This window comes from Pan troglodytes, chromosome 6, assembly GCF_028858775.2.
Source record: "Pan troglodytes isolate AG18354 chromosome 6, NHGRI_mPanTro3-v2.0_pri, whole genome shotgun sequence".
NCBI lineage: Eukaryota > Metazoa > Chordata > Mammalia > Primates > Hominidae > Pan > Pan troglodytes.
The window spans coordinates 103,682,459-103,696,029 of NC_072404.2; the positions used below are offsets into that span (position 1 = coordinate 103,682,459).

The 13,571-nt window shown below is 39.7% G+C and overlaps 1 long non-coding RNA gene across 1 annotated transcript in view; it reads right to left on the reverse strand.

The window, feature by feature from the left end:
* Positions 1–13,571, reverse strand: part of LOC104007326 (uncharacterized) — a 52,575-nt gene that overhangs the window by 22,572 nt on the left and 16,432 nt on the right. Inside the window, exon 2 of the long non-coding RNA XR_010158904.1 lies at positions 6,255–6,345. This is a non-coding gene — a long non-coding RNA (uncharacterized LOC104007326). The remainder of the gene's footprint in view (positions 1–6,254; positions 6,346–13,571) is intronic.

Here is a 13,571-nt window from a genome sequence, read left to right on the forward strand (position 1 = left end):
TCAGAGTGCCTGAAGGGAATATTTCCCCCACTTCCAACCTCTAAGCTCTGAGGCCACAAGTGTTTTTCACTGAGAGGGCCAGAATGTTCTAAAAGCCTGTGGAAATTAAAAGCGTAATTCATGACACAGCAAAACTTTTTCTTCCCCCCATCATCTAAGACCACCTACGGAAAAGAGAGAAATGGGCTAATGCCAGATTGAGGCCTGGAGGAGAAGCCCCAGTCAACTCTCTTTTCAGTCCTTCCACAGCACAGACCAAACACACACACACATACACACGTGCATGCACACACATCCATACTATACATCATCGTATTGTTGTCTCAGGTTTGGGGAAAACGAAATGTTTCAAGACGGATGAGAAGGGAAATTGTGTGAGGAACTGCAGCTCTCCTCCAAAAATGTGTGTGTGTGTGTGTGTGTGTGTGTGTGTGTGTGTGTGTGTGAGAGAGAGAGAGAGAGGAGGAGGAGAAGGAGAAGGAGGAGGAGGAAGCAGAGGAAGAGAGGGAGGAATGGGGAAGAGGGACAGAGATAGGGGGCATGGAGGGAGAGCCAGACAATGAAGTAAAAGAACAATCAAAACAAAGTTCCTTCTCCCTCCCCCAGTTCCAGATTTTTGGGCAGCTTCCAAACTTGCTAACTTTCCCAAGGACAAGTTTTAAAGAAATGTTCAAAAAGCCAACAAAACGAAATGTAGATACATTTGAAACTTCTTAGATAACAGTTACAGACAGCAGTAGCAATCCAACTCTAAAACTGGGCCATTGAAAAGGAGGAGGAGGAGTCTGTGTCCCTGACTGCCACACTTGAAAAGAACTCTAGCTCTGAGGAGTTGATCCGTCTTCCCAATCCCTCATCCACCCAAGCCCAAAAACTCAGACTTTTCAATGGAATCCACCATCCTATGCTTACACTGGTGTGGGAAAACCATCACATACTTTTATTTCTAAATGTTTCTGTTCTGTTTGTTTAAATATGCATAATGTATCAGAAAGAAATGGAAAAAAAGGAGTAGCCCGTTTAAATACAAAGAAACGGTGTTAATGAAAACTAAGTGAAGCATAATCTTAATTTATACCCCAAATCTAGTATGACATGAATTGATAGATTAGTTACATAAGTAAAAAGTTTTCCTGAAAGCAGAAATTAAAGTTTAGTTGTTTTGCTTCATAACAGTTTAGTGCAATACAAACTTGTAAACTGACATTGATACTTACTTGGTTCATGTTCTGTTACCTATTTTAAGGTTGAAACACTAAGACAACAAAGATCTGCTAATAATTTATTCTTAATTAAAAGACGCAATCTAAGAAGTAACTTTTAACAACTTTCTAGTTTTTTTTTATAACAGTATAAACTTCTTCAGTTAATCTTGTGAACCTTGCAACAAATTTACCCACAGATGAAAGTATTAGATAATATGAAAAGATTCAGAAGCCATTGCAATGTACTATTGATTTCCTTTCCCTCCTGAGGATATTTCCAAGGGTTTGCTTTCTCCAACCAACTCTTTAACCTGGGAGTCAGCACTTAGTGATCTGGTTACAACCTTTCTTGTTTGTGTTTGTTTTTTTCTCATACTTAAACGTTCTTATGAACTTGGAGCCAGCTAAATCCATCTATTTACTTCCCATAACTTCTCTCATGCTATGTTCCTCTTTCTGAAATGACTCCCTACTCCCCCACCCTACTCATTCTCTAAAAGCTAGCAAATAATGATATCTGCATAAGTTCCTTCATCTGAATTTTCTTATATAGATGGCCTTGCCAATGTCTGACCTCCATTGTGACTGCTTGTATTTCTTATGTCCCTCAGTGGGGACAGTTTCCTGTCCTTTTCATTACCATATCCCCCAACTATATCTAGTATGGTCCCATGTTTTAAAATGCACCATCCCCCACCTCCAAAATAAGCAAGACAGAAAGCACCAGAGCAAACATTTTAAATGTTTATTCCCAATCATCTGCTAACATCATTTAGCAGATGAAGTTTCCCTTAGCATATACAAATATACAGTGTAAACAAAGCAAAATGTCAGGCCTGAATTACACAGAGCCGTCAAGTAAAAGGAGCAACTTGAATAATTATATCAAGCCAGAATCCCAGAAATCCTCTTCACCCTGGGTCTCTAGATCACTACCACTTGCAAGTCACCTTGCAACTCTGGTGACGCGCCTTGGAAAATTGAATTGACCAAGTATGCCCATTTGTCTGATTTGGTTTGCTTAGTCAATATAAAACAGGTTTACTACAAAGACCAAAAATGTTTCTGTCCATTCCTCTAAAAATCCTAGACCTTAATCTATTTTCATCGGATCAGCTACTGGGGATCTTTATTTTCCAGAGTCTTCCATTTGGCTTAGGAAACACTCCACTAAGTTGCCTAAAGGTGGAAATTAATTTACTCACAGGAACTGAACCGTTTTTCCCTTAATTAAACATTGCATTCTCAACACCTTTATATGCTTTTCAGAAGAAAGAAGACAAAACAAAACAAAAACCCTGCATTTGATGAAAGGGTTGAGGACTTTTATGAAACATTTCAACTGATTTGTCAGAAGGCAATATGCAGTACAGCTGCTCTCTACCCCTGAAGCTGGCCTCTCAGATTTCTTCTAGAGTCTTTCTTCCAGCCTCTCTCCCAGGCTTTACGCATACTTTCCGTCTCGGTTATTGCTCTTTCTTGCTTCCTCTCTGCCTGCACCCTTTCCCTCCCAGCTCCTCATTCATGTGTCCAAGAGGAGGAGGCAGGCATGCAACGGGGAGCACAGTCACTCTGGCACACACGTGTATTTAATGGACATGGGAAGAATTCACTAATACTCAAAAGCAACCAAAGTGTTAAAAGAGAGAGGGAGAAAGAGAGACAGAGAGATAAACATATTTTCCAAACAACTTAAAATGGCAATGCAAATTATCCTGCCCTTTATGAGATTAAAAAAAAAAGTACACTGCTTGGGGAAAATAACACACTCCTCAGAAGCTCCTACCAGATATAAATCAATGTATTCGGAAGTGTAGATTTTTCTGCATAATATTCAGAATTTGGAGTTCAATGCTGCATTCCTAACCAAAACAGCCATCAAGTCCAAGAGAAATGTACTAAAAATCAGAACATTTCATGAATTAAGAGATTCTTCCTCATCAGTATTAACATGTTTGTGTTCTTTCTCAGGAGAAAACTAAGAAAACAAAGACAATCCTCAACTTTCAAAAGTGAAAAAATAAAATGCTTAATCTAGAAATATAAGTGAGTCCCTTTGGATCAAAGTAGAAAGGCCTGGGGTCAGAATGAAGTGATGATGGCCTCCCCTGAGGGTTTGTAGGTCTCACTAGTTCCCACAAGTATCAAGGGAATCACAGAGCTGGTATCCAAAGCCGAAGAACAGAGCCAGGAAACTAGTCTGGTGTCTTCTTCACAAAATGCAATCCATCTATTTATCCATCTATCTTCCATGCTTTTATGTACTCATTCAACTCAATATGTACCTTTTAGGCACTTTCTCAAGACATGGCAAAGAACAAAATGAAAACAAAGGCCCTGTCCTCTTCAACCTTACCTTCTAGTAGGGGAAGAAAAACAAGGAAAAAATAAACAAGTAGATAGATGGTCTGGCAGATGTTGATCAATATTAAGAGGTTGCAAGCAGTTGCTCCTCTGTGTAGATTGGTCAAAGAGACCTCTCGGAGATGACATTTGAGCAGAGACCTAAAAGGAGTAAGTGAGTCAGTCATGTGGGTAACTGGGAGGACTATCTCAGGAAAGGAAACAGCAAGTGCAAAGGCCCTGAGGTGTGTCTAGTATGTTTCAGAAACAGCAAGGCACCAATGAGATTAGAGCAGAATGAGTGAGGGGAGGAGTAGCATAAGGTCAGAAAAGTCAAAGGGAAGACTCCACATCTTGCAGAGGCCTACGAGTGATTGAATTGACTCTGGGCTTCAATCTACATGACATAGGAAAGTTTTGGAAGGCTTTGAGCAAAGAACTGACATGACCAAAAAACATTTTCAAAGGATCATCTGGCTGCTGTGTATAAGATAGACTAAAACAGTTGTGGCAAAAGTGGTAAGCAGGTCAGGAGCAGTGACTCATGGCTGTAATCCTAACACTCTGGGAGGCTGAGGCAGGAGGATCACTTGAGCTCAGGATTTCAAGGCCTGCCTGGGCAATGTGGTGAAACCCTGTCTCTATAAAAAAATACAAAAATTAGCTGGGCATGGTAGCACATGCCTGTAGTCCCAGCTATGGGGGAGGCTAAAGTGGGAGGATGGTTTGAGCCTGGGAGGTCAAGGCCACAGCCAGCCATGATCATGTCATTGCACTCCAGCCTGGACAACAAAGCGAGACCCTGTCTCAAAAAAAAAAAAACTGGTAAGAAGTAGTGAGATTCTCGATGATGTACCTTCAAGACAGAGCTGCCAGGATTCAATCAATAGAATGATGCAGAGAATGGAAAGGGCGGGGGCAGTAGTGAGAGAAAAAAAGAAAGAAAAATGATTCCAAAGTTTGTGGTCTGAACAACAGGAAAGATAGAGTTACTATTCGTTATCACGGAGTCAGAAGACAATACAATGGAATCAAGAAAGGGGCTTCTTTCCTTCTTTCTATCTCTTTTTTAAATGTGAAAACTAAACCATGACTGAATGCTGGTGGGAATGATACAATTGAGAAAGAAAAAATATATGATGCTAAAGAATGAGGAAACAACTGCTAGCATGATGTCCTTGAGTAGGGGAGAGGGCACAGGACTGGTCTTCCTTGACAAGCATGGTGAGCTCATCTATGGTAACAGGAGGGAAGGTAGACCTATGGATGCATTATTAGTAGAGGTGTTGGTGGTAGCTTGGGGGAATTTTCTTTCATTTCTCTATATTTTCTCAGATCTTCAACTGAGAGTTAGATAGGAGATGCTTCCCATTATTCTTCACACATTGCCCCTGGCCCAGTGAATACCTGTACATAATAGTCCAAACCCTTCCCTGTGCCCTCTGGAATAGCTTATCCATAATCAGCAAGCCCTCCCCCTGCCAGTTACTCAGGATTTTCTTTCAGCCCACACCTAGCTTTCTCCCCTTGGATCTACATTGCTGGGACTGGAAAATTGCAAACGTCTTTTCTCAGAACCCCTATCAACTGCTTCCTTCTGCCAATAGAAGACAATGGTAGGAGATGAGAAGGTGAGAGAGAGGGGTCAGTTTCCTGCTTCTGGTTGTAGGCAATTGTACTGAAAGCAAGAGTCAGAATTCTGGACTCCAGCAGCCCATCCAGGGCAGCACATTGTTAGTGGTTCTAGCCCTGGCAAAGATGGGTCCAGGACTGGCTATGACAGTTTCCTCAGCAGCATAGTATAATAGCAAGGGCTGGTTTATGGGCATGAGCACCTTCCAATCACTGAGAATCCACCCTTCCCTTTATAATTCTTCAGCCGTTTCAGTTCTCACCTTTTGATCTTCCAGTCCTGCCAAAATCTTTGTAACCAATGTCTTGAATTAAATTCCCATGGTATGAAAGACTTGGAATCATTCCCATCTTCTTGACCACCAGTCCCTGATTGATACACTCAGTACACTCAACCCCCTTTTCAAGGGTTTCCTCCTCCTTCCTGCATTAATTAAAATGTATCACCTGGTCAATGCAACACACTCCTGGGTCATTGTCTATCTCAGGTTTCAACTATTCTAGGGCCAGGAGCTAATGTTAATGCTCTCCTGTGTGTTTTGTTTTGTTTTGTTTTGAGACACAGCCTTGCTCTGTCGCCCAGGCTGGAGTGCAGTGGCGCGATCTCAGCTCACAGCAAGCTCTGCCTCCCGGGTTCACAACATTCTCCTGCCTCAGCCTCCCGAGTAGCTGGGACTACAGGCGCTCGCCACCACGCCCGGCTAATTTTTTGTATTTTTAGTAGAGAGGGGGTTTCACCACGTTGTCCAGGATGGTCTCCATCTCTTGACCTCGTGATCCACTCGCCTCGGCCTCCCAAAGTGCTGGGATTATAGGCATGAGCCACTGCACCCGGCCCGATACTCCCTGTTACTTCAATATTCTTCCAACCTGTCTTCTCAAATACTGCTCATCAGACCCATTCCATTTGGCTTTACTACTCTTTAACCATCCCACTCGCACCCAAGCCACCACTTTGTTATTCCCTCTCTTTAGCCAAAGGCTTTGGCATCCAGCTCCCAACTTGGTTACTACTAAAGTCCTGTCAAAAGGCTGAATGAAACCAATATCTTCACAGATAACCCTCTGACTCACCCGACATCCGGAGCCTTCAGTTTTTTTACCTCCTCCAGGTTCTTCTTCATTCCAATGTAGTCCCTCATTCATGTCATCTCCTCTATTTCACCTGTTCCCACGAACAAAATCATTAATTCTTGCATCACCTTCTTATAATATCTTCTATTTTTAGTGTAGTTGATTGGGTACCCCTTGGCCTTTATTCAACCTTATCTGCACTTCCAATGCATTGATCCCTCTATTTTCTCTTAATCAACCGTTTCTTTCTTTCCCTGATTTCCCTCCTGAGATAACCTAATTGCATGACTCATTGTTTCAGTAGCCCTCTTGTCAATTATCTTAACTCTCTTGCTATACTATCTTTAGTTACATGAGTCCAGCAAAGCCCCAATCCTGGGTTATCCAGCTCTTTCTCCATGCCTGCACCTGAGTAGCTAAACATAGTTGTGTGTGGGTGGGGGCATGGAGGATCACATAAAATGGCAGTTTGGTAAATTCCTTTGTAATTTCAAAAGCCCAATATCAAGCAGGCTCTGAGCCTAACCAGTTCTTAATACTTATCTCTGGTCTATACTTTCTCACTTTCTCCAATAACTATTTCAGAAAAAAAAAAAATTTTAATTGTCCTTAAATCTTTAACTCATCCTGCAGCCCCTTTTCTCTCAGCACATGGTGATCTCACACATTAATTCACAGAGAAAATACATGCTATAATATGGGCTCTCCTCAACTTCTCAATAGCAAATGCACAAACTCATCTATATCTGCCCATCTTTCTTTTTTCCTTCCTTCCTGTTACAATAAAGGAGCTATCCCACACTTATTTTAGGCAAATCTCTCCACTTTTACTTTAATTCTATTTCTTCAGAAGTTATCAGAAACTTGTCACTTTTTATTAACACTGCTCTCTGCTTTTCACCCAGAATCTTCCCAGCAGCTTTTTTTTAATGTCATAAAATTTATAGAAAATAAATTTAACCAGTTTGAAATGTATAATTCAGTGGCATTTATTACATTTATGATGCTGGGCAACCATCACCTCCACCTAGTTTCATGAAAAACATTTTTATCACCCAAAAGGAAACCCCAGATTCATTAAGCAATCATTCCCCTCTAACTTCCCCACAGCTTCTAGCAGCCACTAATCTGCTTTCTGTCCCCGTGAATTTACCTATTCTGGATATGTCATATAACTGGAATCCTGCAATATGTGACCTTTTATGTCTGGCTTCTTTCACTTAGCATATTCTCAAGGTCCACTCATGTTGTAGCATGTATCGATACTTCACTCTTTTTTTTTTTTTTTTTTTTTGAGACAGAGTCTCACTCTGTTGCCCAGGCTGGAGTGCAGTGGTGCAATCTCAGCTCACTACAACCTCCGCCTCCCAGGTTCAAGTGATTCTCCTGCCTCAGCCTCCTGAGTAGCTGGGACTACAGGCACACACCACCACGCCTGGCTAATTTTTGTGTTTTTAGTAGAGACAGGGTTTCACCATGTTGGCCAGGCTGGTCTCAAACTCCTGACCTCAGACGATCCATCCACCTTGTCCTCCCAAAAAGCTGGGATTACAGGCATGAGCCACTGCACCCAGCCCACTTCATTCATTTTTTATGACTGAATACTATTCATTGTATGGATATACCACATTTTATTTGCTCATCAGCTAAAGGACATTTGGGTTGTTTCCCAATCAAGTTGAGAAGTCAAAGAGCAAACAAAAAAACTAAAGCAGAAAGGGCTAGTTCCCCAGGTAGTGACACATACATACTTAATCTGGAGCCCAAATTCAGGAACAAACAACACTGAAGAGTCAGAGGTTTCATTTGAGCAGATGAGCCAGGGTCTAGGTCTTGAAAGAAGAGTGAGAAGAAAGAACCAAGAAGAGTAAAAGGAAATTCAGGCAGTAGGGAATGGAGAAGCAAAGCTTTGATGTTTGGAAACTAACAAGGAGTTTTTTAATCACTAGAATTGCACTTGTCATTAAGTTCTGCAGATTATGATATAAGAGTTCTTGAAGCTAAAGGGGGTTAAGCTCAAATGTAGTTAATGACAGAGTAAAATTAAATAGATGATAGAACTGTGTTTCTTAAAATTCACTTAAGTAATTAAAAGATTTTATTTGTTATTTAGTTTACGGTCTTAAAAAATCAAGTATTTTAAATTTAAAAATTCAGTTAGAAATATTTAAACAATTTTAATTAATTAGGTTTTGAAGATCTGCTTGAAAGTGATTGCTGAGATATGCTTTTCTAAGTTGAATGTAAACGACAGAGGAAAAAATATATCTGTAATAAGTCAAATATTAATTTGAAAATCCAAAAGAATCACAAGTAGTCTTTTCTGCACATAAAGCCTGCCCTCAAAGACACCAGAAAAACATTATGTTGTTAAGCATGCATTTATGAAAGAGTGTTAAAATAATGAGTTCTAAGTATTTGGGGCTTTTTTTGTGTAAGTAAAGTGAGTTTATTGGAAGCTTTGGAGCAATAGAATGTCATTATCACATTTTTATCTCACAAGATAATTCTGATGGCAGTCAAATGTCCTTTCCCCACTTTTCTGCCAGGTGACACCCTACTCAATTCCTCAGGCACTAACTTCAACCACACCTCCTCCAAGAAATCCAAACCCACACGCAATCAATCCCAGGCAGAATTAAGAGCTTCTTCTCTGTACACTGTTGCACTTTAACACATCCTGTATAATGATCATTTCATTTCAATGAGGTCTTTTGGGTTCTGTCTCCCAGTAAGCCATGAAGCTAGACCATCATACTCATTTTTAGATTTTTTTGTTTGTGTTTAACATGGAACCATATTTCAAGTGGATGGAATCTAATTGAAATGCAAAGCCTAGGACTGTATTCTGAATTCAGTACAATTCCACTGAAGTGCAGATATCATATGACACCCTACCTAAGAAAGGGCAATCTCCTTTTTCCTCTTGAATTTTGATTGCAATTATAAGTAAATAGCAAGTCATAATTATTAATTCTTTTTATCCAAGATACATTTAGCACCACAGAAAAAGAACTGGCTCTTCTAGCATTTCCTATCAACAGGTTTTCAGCTGTGTACTCTCTTGCAAATGATTACACATTCACAGGAAAGAAATGTATTTAGGTTGGAAAAAGTCCCAGAAGGCCCATAGGGTGGGCATTTGATTCCTTGATAAAAAGCCAAGCCCCACTGTCTGGAAAGGAGGAAATTAGAAAAGGGGGAAAGAACCATTTGCTTCAGGGCCTAAAATAACACCAATTTCAGCACGAACTATGAGAAGCAAGATAGCAGAATTAAACAGTAGAGAAAAATTGCCGTCTAAGACTTCTTCAGCTACAAAATAACTTAGAAAATAATTTCAAAATAATTTCCCAATACACAACAATATTTTCAGCAAGAATGTATCGAAAGGCAATTTGGCAAGATGTTTTGGAGGACTTCAACACAAGAAAAGATGAATTTTTACATTAAGAAGAGATGAATAAATATTAATGTAACAACAAAAACTATTGATGTACCTTTCAATTCTGAGATTGTATTTCTGTATGTGAGTTATTTCCTTTTGTGCATGTGTACGTGTCTCTTCTCACCCGACCTCTCTCACTCTCTTAATTATACTGTAAAAATGAAGCCAGCAGGAACTGCTTCTTAACGGTTAATCATTATCCGCCCTGGCTGTTGTAATTTTTTTTTCTTTTCTTATGGAGAAATTTTTCTTTCCATTGCCTATACTTCTCTCTAGCACATTAATTATCTTTCCTGTGACAAGCCCCTAATCCATTTTTGTTCTGTGAAATCTGTAGCACTTAATGAAGATTATTCTCACTTTGTAAAGGCTTTAGAAGGGACTTTTCAGATCCTGTCTAAATGAGGGCCTCTTAAGTCATATGATGAGCTTAGATTGGAGCCCTGGTCTCTCAGATTTGATTAGCAGGTCCCGATGGCTTGCTACTACTTTGCTCAGCTCTGTGATTTTAGCAAGAAAAAAAGCAAAAATGAAAAACAGGAGTAGCTATCTGGATAATAGCAGGAACAAGTCGGAGAGGAGAACATTCACCTGCCATATGCACTATAACTGAATATAGTCATTAGCTACAGATGCCTGGTAATTTGAAATGGGGACCTTTATGCCTCTTATCTTGGGTAGTCTCAGACTTGAGACCAGTATGTGTAAATAAGAGCCTCTTCATCTTCCACTGGGGCTTAGAATTAGTAATTCTAGCTTGTGGTTCTCCCTTCCTGTATCTTCGTGACCTTTCTGCCTTTTAAACAATCAGCACTTCATGATTATGCTTATTTTTAGGTCTGCTTTCACTATTCTCCCCCAGGAAGAGAAAAATATATAATGCATTAAATCCCAGTTCCAGGAAAACAGCATCCAGGTCTAAAAAGCAGATGTCATTGTGACTATCACTAACAGAACTTCAATGACATGTTTTCCATCTTCTCTCACATTTGAGGGGTATGCCATTACCAGCCTTATGCTGTTGGAAACATACACACCTTACCAGATGTTAATTAGACTTGGGCTTCTAATATTCCAATATTCCCCAAAATTAGTGATAAACACACACTCAGGGATTTTAACTCAGAACTACACATCGGGCAACTTATGGACCACCTGTGGCTGAAATAGTGAAGTTAATGGCTGGGAAAAAGATGTCATGATTTTGAAATAAATCTAAAGAATAGAAAGTAAGAAATGATAGTTTTCTTCAGTAACTGTGATTAAACTCACTTCTGCTTCTTCAGATCAGATGAGAAAGAAATTATAACAACAAGAATAACAATAACAATACCTATTGAGAATGTACCACGGGATTTCTTTAATTGTACCAAGGGATCTCTTTCATTAATTTGTTATAACAAATCTACAGGAAAAATATTTTTTTGTTAATGTTTCCATGTTACATTTATATAAATTTAGGAAATAGAACAATTGAGACTCCAAGCCGAGATTTTGTTAGGTCAGAGCCTGTGCTCTTAATCACTAACTTTTTCACCGCAGGGCCACCAGACCCCAGGTAGAACTCTGCCCACATTCCTCCTTCCAAGCTACACCTAAGCCTAGGCCTAGGCCTCTGATGGAGTTTCACCAAGCAACGAGCATGGAAAGGAGTACAACTAGCTTGCAAACCTTTATGATGTGGATGAGGCATGATTCGGAAAACAAACACAGGAAGACAACCTCTCATGGTGTCCAAGACAATAGAGATTCTGGAACATTGCCTGAAACTTTTATCTTCTGGCCTTCACACATGCTGTTCCTTTCCCTAGAATATTGTCTTTTTTCCCCCTTTCCTTGCCCCACCCAAACCCTGACTTCACTTGAAAACTCTTATTTTTGTTTCAGCCTCAACTTGAAACTCACTTCCTCCATCAAGCCTTCCCCAATCCCCTAGACCAAGTGAGAGAAGCCCCCATTATGGGCCCCTGTGGCCCCCTATACTTAGGTTAGTATAACATATGTCATCATTTATCAAACTTTCTTGTTTTATTGCCCTTCTTCCTTACTGGATTATGAATTCCATGAAAGCTGAAAAATTATGTCTGCCTTATTGCCCAATTCATTTCCATTCCCTGTATAGGTAATTGCTGAATAATAGAGTAAGTGAATGAATGAAGAATCAACACATCTCCTACCAGTACAGAGTACTGAATTCTGAATTCCTTTTTCTGAAAATCCTAAAAAGCAGGGTCAATGGTTATATATCTAAGATGAACTAACTGTCTTTTCCAGGTCCCTTCTAGTCCCACAATTTCTTTTTTTTTTTATCAAAACTGCCAACACAAGTTTTAAATTAATAATAGCATTGTCGTCATTATTTCACCACTTCAGTAGATGAGTGCCTGAGATGCAGGTAACTAGAAGGACTGGCCTCATCTAATCAAGCCCTGAACAGCACTTGTCTTGAGGTGTGAGGGCAACCATTCCACTCTCCACATTAATGCCATTAGGTAAAAGAGGCAATAAGGAGATTTTTGTGTAGTAGAATTCTCTAGCATATACAGTTTTACCCTTGCCACTGATTCATTTGCCAACCTCACAATCTTTACTCCAGGGTAAACAGATTTAAAACAAAAAAGTTGAAGTCTCATGGTAGCCAGGTGAATTTCTGTGCAAATATTTTACTATGTTCATCTGACAAAAATAATTCAGGACATGCCATTCTTAACAATCACCTCTGTCAATACTACTGATTAATCTGCAATTTCTTTCACAGTCGGAATAACGGCATTGATCAATTCAGTGGACACCTTTGAGCATAACATAAAGGATTTGATATACCCTTCAAGATGAACTAGGGGCCTTTGTCTTTGGCACTTTCTATTACTTTCCTGTATGGCCAAACTATGAGACTTGACAGCTTACTCTTGAGTTTGTAAACTGGAATATTCAACAAAAACTAAAATTGCAGAAAAGCATCAGTCATTCATATAAAGTACTGCTTCTTAATTTCCATATTCCCTGAAGGAGCCACCTCTACCCATTTTAACCTATGTTAGATGAGAAAACTGAGGCACTGAGGAGTCAAAGTCATAATATATTTGAGTAATCTGACAATCATTTTCATTTTTCCTCTTGACTCTCTTGATGAAGTAATGTTCATTTGGAAGAGAAAATATGAAGGACCTAAGAAAATAAACTGAATTATTACAAATTTTAAATACTTAAATCCAAGAAAAGTCATTGGACTATAATCTTCATAGACAAACTATTGTCTTCTGTCTTGAATTTCTGGCCCAATGTCTGGAGTATAGCTAGTGCTTAATATAAAGCAAATAAGTGATATACCCATAACATTCTTAACCATTTTAGGAGGCCTCACAGGATCTGCCCTTTTATTACCTCTCTAGAGTCATCTCTCAATATTCCTCCCTTGCTGACTACCCCCAGAGATAATCAGGACTTCTTCCATTTTCTCAAACTTGTTTTGCATTCTTTTGCCTTGGAAATTTCAAGCATTCTGTTCCCTCTACCTGCAGCACTCCCCTCACTCTTCACCCACCCCCTGGAGATGCTTCAGTCTTACCTCAAATGACACTTCCAGTGAGAAGTCTTCCCTCACATGGTCAGCTTCTCTTCCTATGCATTCCTACCACCTGCATTTATCTGTCCCGGATCTTACCCCACCTCCTTGGCATTGCCTACCTAATTCTGGGCCTTCCCAGTAGATTATCTGTCCCTTGAGGACAAAAATTGTGTCTGTTTAATATTAACAAGGTCTCCATTTGTTGCAAGTGACAGAAAGCCTACTGAAATTCACGTATGATAAAAAGTGGATATATTGCCTATATATTCAGGCATTCCAGATACTTATTTGAAATTGTCAG